Source organism: Bufo gargarizans, chromosome 9, assembly GCF_014858855.1.
Source record: "Bufo gargarizans isolate SCDJY-AF-19 chromosome 9, ASM1485885v1, whole genome shotgun sequence".
Lineage (NCBI taxonomy): Eukaryota > Metazoa > Chordata > Amphibia > Anura > Bufonidae > Bufo > Bufo gargarizans.
In genome coordinates, this window is record NC_058088.1 from 105,206,303 (window position 1) to 105,218,615 (window position 12,313).

The window sequence follows — 12,313 nt, forward strand, 5'->3', positions numbered from 1 at the left end:
AAGTAAGTGACCCAACCTAGGAAGGTGGAAAGGCGAGAGTGAGAACAGCAGTACAGAGGGGGGAAATTCTGCAGCACCGCAACAGGCTGGAAGAGGCAGTGGGGTGGCAAAAGGGAGAAGACGGGCCACACCAAACAGGCCTGCAACTGTTCCACGTAGCATCCCCTTGCGGAAATCTCCCTTGCCAAGGGGTAGGTATTTCGCAGTCTGTCGCTTTTTTGAGGAAAGTGCGGACAACAAAACAATTGTAATTTGGAACGTGTGCTATACAAAAATGAGCAGAGGTGTGAGCACTAGCAACCTCACCACCACCAGCATGATCCGCCACATGGCATCAAAGCAAAGCACTGTAATAGGTGGGCCGAACACCTGGGTCCACAATCTGTGTCTGCAGGTCACACCACCGCAAATACCCAGCCACCCACCCACAGGCCATAGCACTAAATGCGCAGATTTACAAATTACTGGTCCTGGAAATATTGTCATTTAGGCTTATGTTGCAGAAGTAAAAAGAAACTGAACCTTTAGGATGGCGCTGTCAGCAGGAGTCAGAAGCAGGTAAATATTTATAACACAATACTTTTTATTTACAGTGAACGCGTTTCAGGGGCAGAGAGCCCCCTTCATCAGGACAATATACAACATGTTGTATATTGTCCTGATGAAGGGGGCTCTCCGCCCCTGAAATGCGTTGACTGTAAATAAAAAGTATTGTGTTATCAATATTTACCTGCTTCTGACTCCTGCTGACAGCGCCATCCTAAAGGTTTAGTTTATTTTTCCTTCTGCAATGATACTTCTCCCCGACGAATGCTTCTTAGGCACAGGCTGGAACCTAGGCAGTAGCGCAGGCACTCCACACGCTGATCGGAAAAATCGGCACAAGCTTCATCATCTGGTAAGCGTTTCTACTTAACTTTTTTACCAATTATTATACAACACCACACATGAGGCACTGCCTCCTATCTCTCTTTTATCTTCATTTAGGCTTATGGACACTGAGGCCTTCCATAGCCTGATTTCGGCGGCCGTCCAGCGTTACGCAGTCCCCAGCCACCACAATTTTTCAAGGTGTGCCGTGCCCGCCTTACACCAACATGTGTCCCGTAACATCACACTGTGCCCTGACCATCATAGTTACTGGGAAGGTACACTTAACCACAGACACATGGACAAGTGCATTCGGCCAGGGACGCTACATTTCCTTGGCCAACCGAGGAGGGGAGACAAGGGGAACACACAGCAGTTCCAACAGAGGCAGGGCAACACTCTCCAAAGCCTGGGACAGTTTCATGACACCCGCCAGCACCCTCACCATGATGCATGGCCCAGTGTCACAAGGATGGAAAAATTTTGGAAGATGGTGAAGGAATACATAGCAGACCGTGTCACTGTCCTCAATGATCCCTCAGTGCCTTACAACTACTGGGTGTCCAAGCTGGACACGTGGCACGAACTGGCGCTCTACGCCTTGGAGGTGCTGGCCTGCCCTGCCGCCAGCATTTTGTCTAAGCGGGCATTTTCCGCCAGTCAACTGAAAATGCTGACAGGTTGACTCAAGGCCTGGATTGACCATGACTTCTCGACTCCCCAGAGGAAAGCTGATGAACATAAAGGCACTTTAAATGTGTTGTTTATAATGTACTGAATACATTGTATTCCCATGCACCCCTTCCACCACAAACAAGGGTATATGGTTGAATCTTCCTTTTCTCATCCTTCTTCTCCTCTTCCATCATATCAACACATGCTAATTTGTCGCATATAATCCCCTCGTATATATGCCCTTCGCATATAATGTTTTACAGGGTCAGCTCACCTAATGGCCCTTGCATATAATGTTTTAGAGGGTCAGCTCACCTGCAGGCCCTCACCTACAACCTTTTAGAGGGTCAGCTCACCAGCAGGCCCGCACCTAAAATCTTTTACACGGTCAGCTCTCCAGCAGGCCTGCACCTCAAATCTTTGAGAGGGTCAGCTCACCTGAAGGCCCTTGCATATAATGTTTTAGAGTGTCGGCTCACCTGCAGGCCCTCACCTACAACCATTTAGAGAGTCAGCTCACCAGCAGGTCTGCACCTAAAATCTTTTACAGGGTCAGCTTACCAGCAGGCCCTTGCATATAATTTTTTACAGGGTCAGCTCATCAGCAGGCCCTTGCATATAATTTTTTACAGGGTCAGCTCACCAGCAGGCCTTCACCTTCAATCTTTTACTGGGTCAGCTCACCAGCAGGCCCGCACCTAAAATCTTTTACAGGGTCAGCTCACCTGCAGGCCCACACCTAAAATCTTTTGCAGGGTCAGCTCACTTGCAGGCCCTCACCTATTTATACCTAATAGGTAATTTGCGCGCAAGCTGCCTTGCTTGGATGTAGTAGCCGTAGCTGTTTCTCAGGCTCCCTCTTCGGAATCGAACCACGATTACCCATGGTCACCATGGTTTGCGCTGAAAACAACATCAAAAGTTGATAGGGCAGACATCCGAATGGATTGTTGCTGTCAAGGGGACGTGCGATCGGCCCCAGGTTATCTAGAGTCATCAAAGCGGCAGCGGGCCCTCACCCATAATATTTTAGATGGTCAGATCAGTAGGCCCTTGCTCCAAATGTTTTTGAGGGTCACCAGCGGGCCATCAATCATAATTTTTCAAGGCTGTGTATGATGCCCTCCTTTATGTGTAACCTTTCACTTAGTGCATAGGCTTTATGAGTGGAGGAGTCCCACTACCTTAACAATTGTACCACAATGTGAATGGGGCCCTCCTTTATGTGATATACAGGTTGTACCGGAGTGCCTCTTCCTTGTAATTTTTGGCAGCACTCGCACTTTATATACAAGTAAATATACAGGAAAGAATGTTTCCTAACAATTTTTTTCACATCACTTTGTGTCTACAGCTCCTAACCAGACTTTTTTTTTTTTTACAATGGTTATAGGCTGCAAACAAACCTTGAGTAGTCTGGTCCTGCAGCATGAAACACATCTCCCTGCCTCCTAAAAAATCCACATGTGAGCATTTAAAAAAAATAATTATTGATCAAATTCTTTGATCTTTACATATTTTTTTTAAGAATGGTGTCTTCTGTTCTTATATTTTTGATACTCTCATTTTCATCATGGTACACCTTTCCGCAGATACATTCTAGTATCTCAGTGGGCAGAATGGGGTCTCAGTGTCTAGCACTGTTGTCTGGCATCACTAGGGTCGTGAGTTTGAATGTATCCAAGTACAATATTCCTCCCAAAATCCCCAAATATTCTGAGCGTTTAATTGGCTTTCTCTGAAACTGGTCCCGATAGGTTTTGGGGGATGAGTGCCTTGATGGCACCCGTTGCCTTCCCTGCCTCACTATCTTCCACATAAGAAAAAATTCAGAGCCGTGTTTCTCTTGTCTGAGAAGATGCCACCATGACGCTATGAAGAGAACAATTTTTATTTCAGATTTTCCAATACTAATTTGCTGGTAAACTGAGATGAAAACTTGAATTGTACATGTATAATGTCAGAATTTTTGAATAAAGGGAAATTATGTTTCTCTGCAAATGAAATTCGTTACACGTGCTGGCAATGATGCCAAAATGTGGAGGAGCCGGGCCATTAGTGCTGGTTTCCTGCCTGCCATGGGAAACAAGCTTCTTGAATTTGTAAGGACGGAAGTTGCCTGTTTTTTCCACCTCAGTAGAGTGAAACTGAATGACATAATTATTATACGGTAGGACTCTTTCACTGCCATTAGTATATGAAATGCAAACACTTTGTGAGGTCACCTGACATACAGAGGGTTAAGTGGATGTTCTTTTAGTCCCTTGTGCTCTTTCTTTATTCTCTCACTTCCTGACATTTTCTTCCTGCCTTGGAAGAAAAAACGGATATGCAGAAGCTTTACCAGGACATCCTTAGCTTGTAAATAATGAGGCTTCTTGCAAGTATGAGGGGTGTTCTTTGCACACTTACAGTATATAGGTAGTGAGGTTGACTGAAAACAACATATCCCTTACATATTGTACACTAATCTGCTAAGTGTTCCTAAAAAAAATGGTTATTAAAAATAAGCCCCATGTACAGATTTTTTGTACCTCTCTTTTTCCCTGTTATTACTGGTGCTAAGTTTGGAGGAGGATTTGGTCAATGGTGTCAAGATATATCAATATCAAGATATAGACCTGCAATACTTCTGCCCAGTGCTAGAACGAGATAGTATTATGACAAGTTTGCAACTCTGAGGGCTATGGAAATATACACATACGACTGGTGGGATGATGCAGAGGTGTTAATTTAGGGTTATAACTAGTCAGATATATGCCCTGGGTTCTGAACTCTGGGGATCTGCCAACAAAATGCTTTGCCTTTAACAGGGTGCTTAAGCCCTTTAGGATGCAACCTATTTTGGCCTTCAGGACGCTGTGTTTTTTTTCCATCAATTCATTTTTTTGCTTATGGGGGGGAATAAAACTTTTTCATTTCTAAGTTTAGTATTTGGGTTTCATTTTTATAATGTTTAGTGTACAGTCTAAATTATATGTTCTGAGGGTCAGTAGTATTATGGGTATAACTATTTTATATAGTTTTTTTTACTTACTTTTGTCCAATAAAACCACTTTTTAAAATAAAACATTTTTTTTGTTACTATATTCTGAAAGGCATAATGTTTTTACTTTTCCGCTGATGGAGCTGATTGAGGGCTTGTTGTTTGCAAGAAAAGCTTACATTTTTATTCGTACCATTTTGGGGTACAGGCAGATTTTTCACAACTTTTTTTTCCAGTTTGTCAGAGGCTGAACTATCAAAAAACAATAATTCTGACATTGTTTTTAATCTTTTTTTTTTTTTTACAGTGTTCCCCATGCAGGTTAAATAAAATGATAATTTTACAGTTTGGGTCATTATGGCTGTGGCAATGCCAAATGTGTCCTTTTTTGTTTTATTTCCTAACATGATAAAAGAATATTTAAGTGGAAAAATGTTTTTTGGGTGCTTCTTTTAAAACAAATTTTTTTTGTAGTCCCAGTAGGGGACTTTCTATATACCATAATGGATATACTGCGTCTGTCAAAAATCCCCAAGTATACCTTGTTCATGAAATATATTTATTTATTTTGTGCACTTATATAGCGCTGACATATTCTGCAGCGCTTTACAGACATTAGCATCCAACTGTCCTCAATGGGGCTCACAATCTAAGTTTCCTATCAATATGTAAAGGGAAACTGGAGTACCCGGAGGAAACCCACTCACACACACAAGGAGAACATACAAACTCCATGCAGATGTTGTCCTTGGTTAGATTCGAACCCAGGACCCCAGCGCTAACCACTGAGCCACCATATATCCGTCATGGAGAATGAAGTTATTAAAAGCAGGGCTAAGGCGGCCTAGCTACATTTTTGGTTTGGTGGACAAAATTAGGGAGATTTTCTTGGCAGTAGGTAGGTACCTGGAAGAGTGTCTCTTTAGCTTTGCAATCCCTGCATTATTTTCCCCTGTATTTAATAGAAGTAATAAAATATTGATGATGAACCATCTATTATCACAAACCAAGATTGCCAGATAATCTTGTAGTTCAGATAGGGGAGCCATTCCAGGTATTTAAGTTCTTCAATTTTGCCAAGCAAAAGGTGGCCTGCTGGAGTAATAGTAGTGATGAAGACTGCTTTACTGCAAAAGAGGATATTCTACTGCAGAGAGGAGCTACTGAAGCACTACTATAGATGTGTTAGAAGTGAGGAGTGAAATGTAGTAGTAGGTAATGGCAAGCGTAGGAGGGATAGAGTCATAAATGTGTGCCTTGCTAGATGCATCTTCTGTTTTTTTTTATAGGCAAGTGCAACTGTGATGGTTTTGGAACCCTCAGACCACAAATGATTGCACATCTCTGTATCCTGATGGCACTAGACACTATCCTCTACATCAGGGATTGCCAACCTGCGGCCCTCCAGCTGTTGTAAAACTACAATTCCCACCATGCCCTGCTGTAGTATGATAGCTGTAGGCAGCCTGGGCATGCTGGGAGTTGTAGTCTTGCAACAGCTGGAGCGCCGCTGGTTGGCCATTCCTGCCATACATGTTTAACGACCATACGTATATTGTAGATGGGACAGTGTAGGATCAGGTCTTCTCCTATAGTGTGTATTGTGGCTGTTTGCCTATATCAGAATGGTCATCGACACTAAGTGACGAGCACTTCTGAAACCATTATGTAGTGTCCCACTAGGTAGGGGTGGGCACTACACAAGGGTCAATTGGTGTGCGCGTTACTCCTACTCACAAGGAACAGAAATGTCATGTTTAATTGTGCATTTAATGTATGTTTTAATGTGTTGTTATATGCAATGTACCCCTGTATGATGCAACAGCAGGCCTAGTTGGGTGTAGTTAGACATCCCAGACACTAGAGGGAGATAGGGAGCCCCTAGTATAAATGTCCAGGCCTAGACAGGGAGAGTTAGTGCAGAGTCAGGAGTCTGAGAAGACAGAGGTTAAAAAGCCTGCTCCTGACATGCAGCTGGATAGCCCTGGCTGCTAGTGATGTCCAGGAGGCTAGTGAGAAGCTCCAGCCTGCCTGAGAACAAGAGAGCCTTAGTTAGCTCTGAAGACACCCCAGTTACAGGACCCAACCTCCTGGGAGAAACCTACAGTCATCCACTTTACAAGAGAGGGCGATCCAGGGTAAGCTAAGTGACCCTGATGAGCAGATGAAGCTAGAAAGTGCAGCAAGAATCTAATACCTGAGGAAGATAGTAACCAAGGATTTAAGCCACCCTTTAGGCATCCGGGCCTTGGGAGATAAAGCCAGAGCAGGAGTTCTAGAAAGGACACTGTACATTGATTCTGAGGAAAGGTACAACCTGCTGCTGAGTGCTTGTGAATTTACCCTCTGCGTATCTTGCATAATTATTACCTGCCATTTTGTGAATAAGCCTCCTTGTGGAACTGTGATTGAAAGACTGTACTACTACCTGCTGTACAAAGTTGGATTGTTCAGTAAAGTTACGTTTGGTTCACTGTTCTACTTGTGTACCTCCATCATTCCAACCACCAACCGACGTGCCACCGTCCAAAGGCACTGGCGTCACAAATACAACAGGGACCTTGCCCCAGGCACTCAAAATACCCGTAACATCCAGGGCACCTCATCCACCATCAGGCCTGGTCCCTATCTACAGAGCGTGCCCCAGAGGAACCGTGTCTACCTCTCCTTCACTGCCGCGCGCCTGCCCAGGGTTCTCCAATACAGTGAGTACCCTCGATTGCCCATAACCGTGACCTCACTTCGTCTATGCCCTGCAGGTCTGGCGTGCTGCAATTACTATACTATAAATGTAGGGCCCTCGTTTAGGGAGCAGGAGAGTTTGTTATTTTGACCATTCTTATGCAGAAGTCAGATCCTGTTAGATAAGCATGTCAGTGACTAAAGCCCAATTCATTGCCATGAAAAGGTTCCTCTGAAAACATTGTCTGCTGTCAGACATCATTGTAGCTTCACACTGCTGTCTGACTTACATGGACCTGACAGATTCACAAATTCATTAACCCTTTCACTGAATAAAGTGCCTGCATTTTAGCCTTAAAAATTCCTGTAGTGCAGCTTTATCAAATAGACCGTTCTCTATATTTCTTAAATTCACAGGCTACCTCCCTTAAAGCTTTTAATATTATCTATAATATACACGAAAGACCCTCCAACATAGAACAAAATAATGAACAAACACAAAAAATAAAGCAAAAGCGCTAGGTTAGTACTTGATATTAGAGTTAGTATGTGCCAGGGATGGGGCCTAGTAGTAAGCTATGGGCTCTCTCCCTATAGCTGACCCTCTCACTATTTATGCCCTGCCTAAAAACTGAATAGCCGCCCCGATAGGGGAGATCCCGTATCAGAAACCTCCTGGATGCCGTAGGACGGCCCTGATTAGGGGTGTCCCTGATGGCTGATGTATGCTATCCTATTATTAAACCATTGATATGATACCTAGCGACTAATTGCAAAAAACAAAAACAGATATACTATGAAAAAGTATTAATTCTAAAACAAAGATCCAGAGATAGGTTATGTGATAGACAATCCATCTCCTCATTATAATCATAGATGCTCATTGTCAGTTATCAAACAGCACAAAAAAACACCCTCTAATATAGCAGAGTGTTTACCAATCTCCCTTAAATACAAGAACATTAGGATGCCATCTTGATTGATGACCTCCTCGTCCCCTCTATATTTCTTAGAATATTTTCAAACCATCGTTCTGGTCCCTTTGAATCCGTCATTGCCGGGAGCTACATGGATGCCGTCCGGCCCCATTAACTATAATGGGGACCAGAATCGGCCAGACAAATACCGCTGTCAATACCTCAGTCCCTACCTTAGCCAACTTAATTTTCAGGACTGTGGTGCAACCCTCAATGCAGGTCACAACCAGGATGTCACAAATCACCTTAACATCTATGTCATGCTCGTCACCACTTCTATCATTGAATTTCTAGTGTCTTGAAAATGTTATAGAAAGAAGAATCCAGCAATATGGAAAGATTTGTTCGATGATCTTGTGTACAGTGGGGCTTCCTAACTGTCCTCTGATAGCAGATGTTGTAGGAAAGCAGAAACATGTAGGGTTTCAACATGCCCGCTACTTTCTTCTGATAGGAGATAAGCTGCTTACCAACACCCCATTTCCTATTGAAATAAATATGCATGCTTAGTTAAATCAAACACGCATGTTTATAGTAAGGCTTCATGCACACGACCGTTCCGTTTTTTGCGGTCTGCAAAAAACTGAAACCGTCTGTGTGCCTTCCGCAATTTGCGGAACGGGCGGCCCATTGTAGAAATGCCTATTCTTGTCTGCAAAACGTACAAGAATAGGACATGTTCTATTCTTTTTGCGGGGCCACGGAACGGAGCAACGGATGCGGACAGCACACGGAGTGCTGTACGTATCTTTTGCGGCCCCATTGAAGTGAATGGGTCCGCACCCAAGCCGCAGTTTTTGCGGCTCGGATGCAGACCCGAACAACGGTCGTGTGCATGAGGCCTAAAGTTGGGAAAAATAGCTGCTGGCCAAATGTGCCAAGTCACATGAAAAATATCATACTCACATATTCCATTGCAATTCGTGACCCAGCAGTTGACTTTTTCAACAAGTACAACGCACTGCTGCCACCGCCTAAATAGACCCAAAGATGAACAAACTCCTTATGGTGAGGCTATGTAAGACATCTCCCAACTCCTAGATTCTTTACTTACATTTAGGGTCAAATTGCACATACCTGTTTGTACAATGTCATGCAGTTATGATCATCAATGGCCATGGATAGCGTTCTATACACAATTATGGCCGAGGTATTGCATACTGTACCGTGAGCTTAGAAGTGTATAATATAAACTACAGTAAAACTAAAGTTTAATTTTCCAAAATCTTTATTTCTCTTTGTGTCCACTGGAGACTGAAGCAATAGGGTGTGTATAGTCCTAGTTTTTTTCTTCTTCCAAGAAATGTAATGGTGAAGCCCAGACATATAAGCACCGATTATAAAGTATGACAGGTATTTCACTCATTAAGCCCCTTTGCATCCTATGCTGGCTTTCCTGTATGGTTATCATTCCTGTGCATTCTTGTCTGCCTTTTTTTAAATTCATCGACAAGTCTAGAGACGTACTATGGAGAGTTCCCCCATTAAACTACATCAGGTGCCGCCTATTCTTGTAGCCATGCGGGATAGATAAATGCTATACACTTATTGGCTATGGGTGTCTTTGATTAGTTATGTTGTCTGATGTTTTATGCACTTCTGTTCTTATGTCTCAGTTTTTCCATCACTGCTGGTAGCATCATGAAAGGACGGATGGTCTTTGCCAGGACATGTCACTAGTGCTGAGCACGCGCTTTTCTGTTCAGTTGGGATATTACTGTCAAGAAATGATGCGGGTATAAATCAGGAATGTCTTCAATACGCATAGAAATATACTTCTGCTGTAGAAATACATGTAGATGAGGTGGACATATTGCAGTCCTAAATATTCCTATGCATTAGGCGCAGAGATTCTAACTAAAACACAGGGCCACTTTTTTATGCCCAGTCATTTGAATAAAATTCTAAGTGAGCAGCTCCATTGCCAGCCGAGTGATAGAGTCCTTGTATTCGTGAGGTCCTGGCTCCCCTACCCTCACATGGATGATTGGCAGCTTTCTTCCCATACTGTGAGTGGGCATCTCATGAATATGAAGACTCCCCAGGCTGAGAAAACTCTGGAGTACTGCTTGTGCATCGGACCACTCTTAGGCATCTGGGGTATCCCTTGCCCCCTAGGAGGTTTCTACGAAATATGTCCCTCTTATAGAGCAAGTAGTCGTGACTCCAGTTGCAGTTAAAGGGTTTCTATCATCAGAAATTCTGTTATGTAGCTGACTGACATTAGCGAGGTGCTAATGTCAGCAGTACATAACAGTGTTCTTTATACTTTTGTCCCTGCCGACATTCGAGTTAGCTGGATCGCTAAAGAAATCCCGCGCCTGCGCCGTCCACTTCTGTATTCGGCGCAGGCACAGTGAGTGAAGCCAGCACCAGGAGCGCCTCCTTCACTTACTGCGCCTGCGCTGAATCCAGAAGTGGATGGCGCAGGCGCGGGATTTCTTTAGCGATCCAGCTAACTAGACGTCACTCAAGAGGATCGGGGAGGAGGGCTAAACGGAGGACCTGGGCGGGATAAATGGTTAGTAGATCGAGCCTCTAGGTGCTGAAGCAACGCCCTAATAGCACCTAGATGATCATTAGCATATTTTAAAAGTCTTTATTTTAAGAGAATGGCGGCAGGCAGGGAGTTATAAAACTTTCCTCTTCTGCTGGAACTTAGCTTAGCTGTAGTCTGTCTCTTACTTTATCTTTATCTTTAGTCCTAGGAGGGGACATGCAACCATGTAGACTTCACTGGCAAGGCCTGTCCGGCAGGGACAAGGCCTGCTGCTTCCTCCCCATACAGGGGCTTCTCTGAACTGCCTCACTAACTAACTCCTCCCTCTCTAGAGAGGGCTGGAATGGAACAAAGAGGTTCCTCTCCAGGGAAACTAGCTCTGCACTGATTGCCACCACCTGCTGGTTAACCAGGCACATAACATGTTAACAGTAGTTTATAAGGAAATATGAATACACACATTGCAGGACATGGCATTATATGCATGAGATGGCACAGAATGCACCAACAAAGATAGTGGGAGTACAAAAGAGGTGGTAATGCCACTCTGGGTCATTACATTTGCACTGAAGCTGCTCGACAGGGCTTTTAAGAAAATTACAGGGCCAACAAAAAGAAAGTGAAGCAGTATTTTAATCAGGATCTCTGTCACTAGTTTATGCTGTCCTCAGATACGTCACCTTAAAACTGGTGACAGATTCCCTGACAACGATAGGGTCAGATTATGTGGAGTAAATTAGCAGTCTGTTGACTGCTCAGTGTTCAAAAGTAGAAAAAAAAATAACCAGTGACCAATTACATATACATATTGTTACATACTGTAGTTGGTAAGGTTTGAAAAAGACACAGGTTCACTGTACTGCAAAGGTTAACCTTCCCCCTTCCTTTCTGTTCAGCTGTTGAATAAGGTGCTGATCATCCCACCTATTTATTCTAGGCACTTTCTTCCACCTCTTTGCTTGAGCTTAGGTTCCTAGTCTCTAGTTACCAGTGAAGGGGTGATATTCTGTCTTGACTACCCGTGTTTCGAACTCCTGCCTGACAGCCAACTCTACTCCAGACCCCTAGTCTGTTTCTCGTATTGGCCCAATGCCGCCTGCCCTGAGCTTGGACTTGTTTATCGGATTCGTTTATATGCTGTCTGACTTGACCTTAGCGTGTTTCCAGACTACAAGTATTGTCATACCCTTTTGTGCTTTCAACCAGTGTCTTTGACCCCTGTCGGTCAGCTGCAAACTATGGTACACCAGGACTTTCTGAGTAGGCAGTGACCTAGTGGCTTTGTGCAGTGAAGACCAGATCCCTGTGTAGGGGTTAAAAGGGACTGCCAAGATAACATCCTTAGAGATAGCCCAAAGTCAAATCAGTTATTTGGTACAGTGGTTTATGGATGATGAAGAAAAACCTTTGCCTAATGTTCATCATTATTTTTATTTATTTTTATTTTGTAGAGCTTACAGTTCATGCATATGACATATGTATTAGATACTTTTTTGGTATATTTCTGTTGGTGGTACTGAAAGTAGAGTACTGAGTATTAAAGAAGCTCTCCAACAATTTTTTTATTGTCTGGCCTGATAAAAAGGTACATGATGAAAATTGTACTGAAGGTATCCCTTTTAC

General features: G+C 43.5%; 1 protein-coding gene across 1 annotated transcript in view; it reads left to right on the plus strand.

The window, feature by feature from the left end:
* ARHGEF9 (Cdc42 guanine nucleotide exchange factor 9) overlaps positions 1–12,313 on the plus strand; it is a 381,458-nt gene that overhangs the window by 56,435 nt on the left and 312,710 nt on the right. The gene's annotated exons all lie outside the window — the stretch shown is intronic.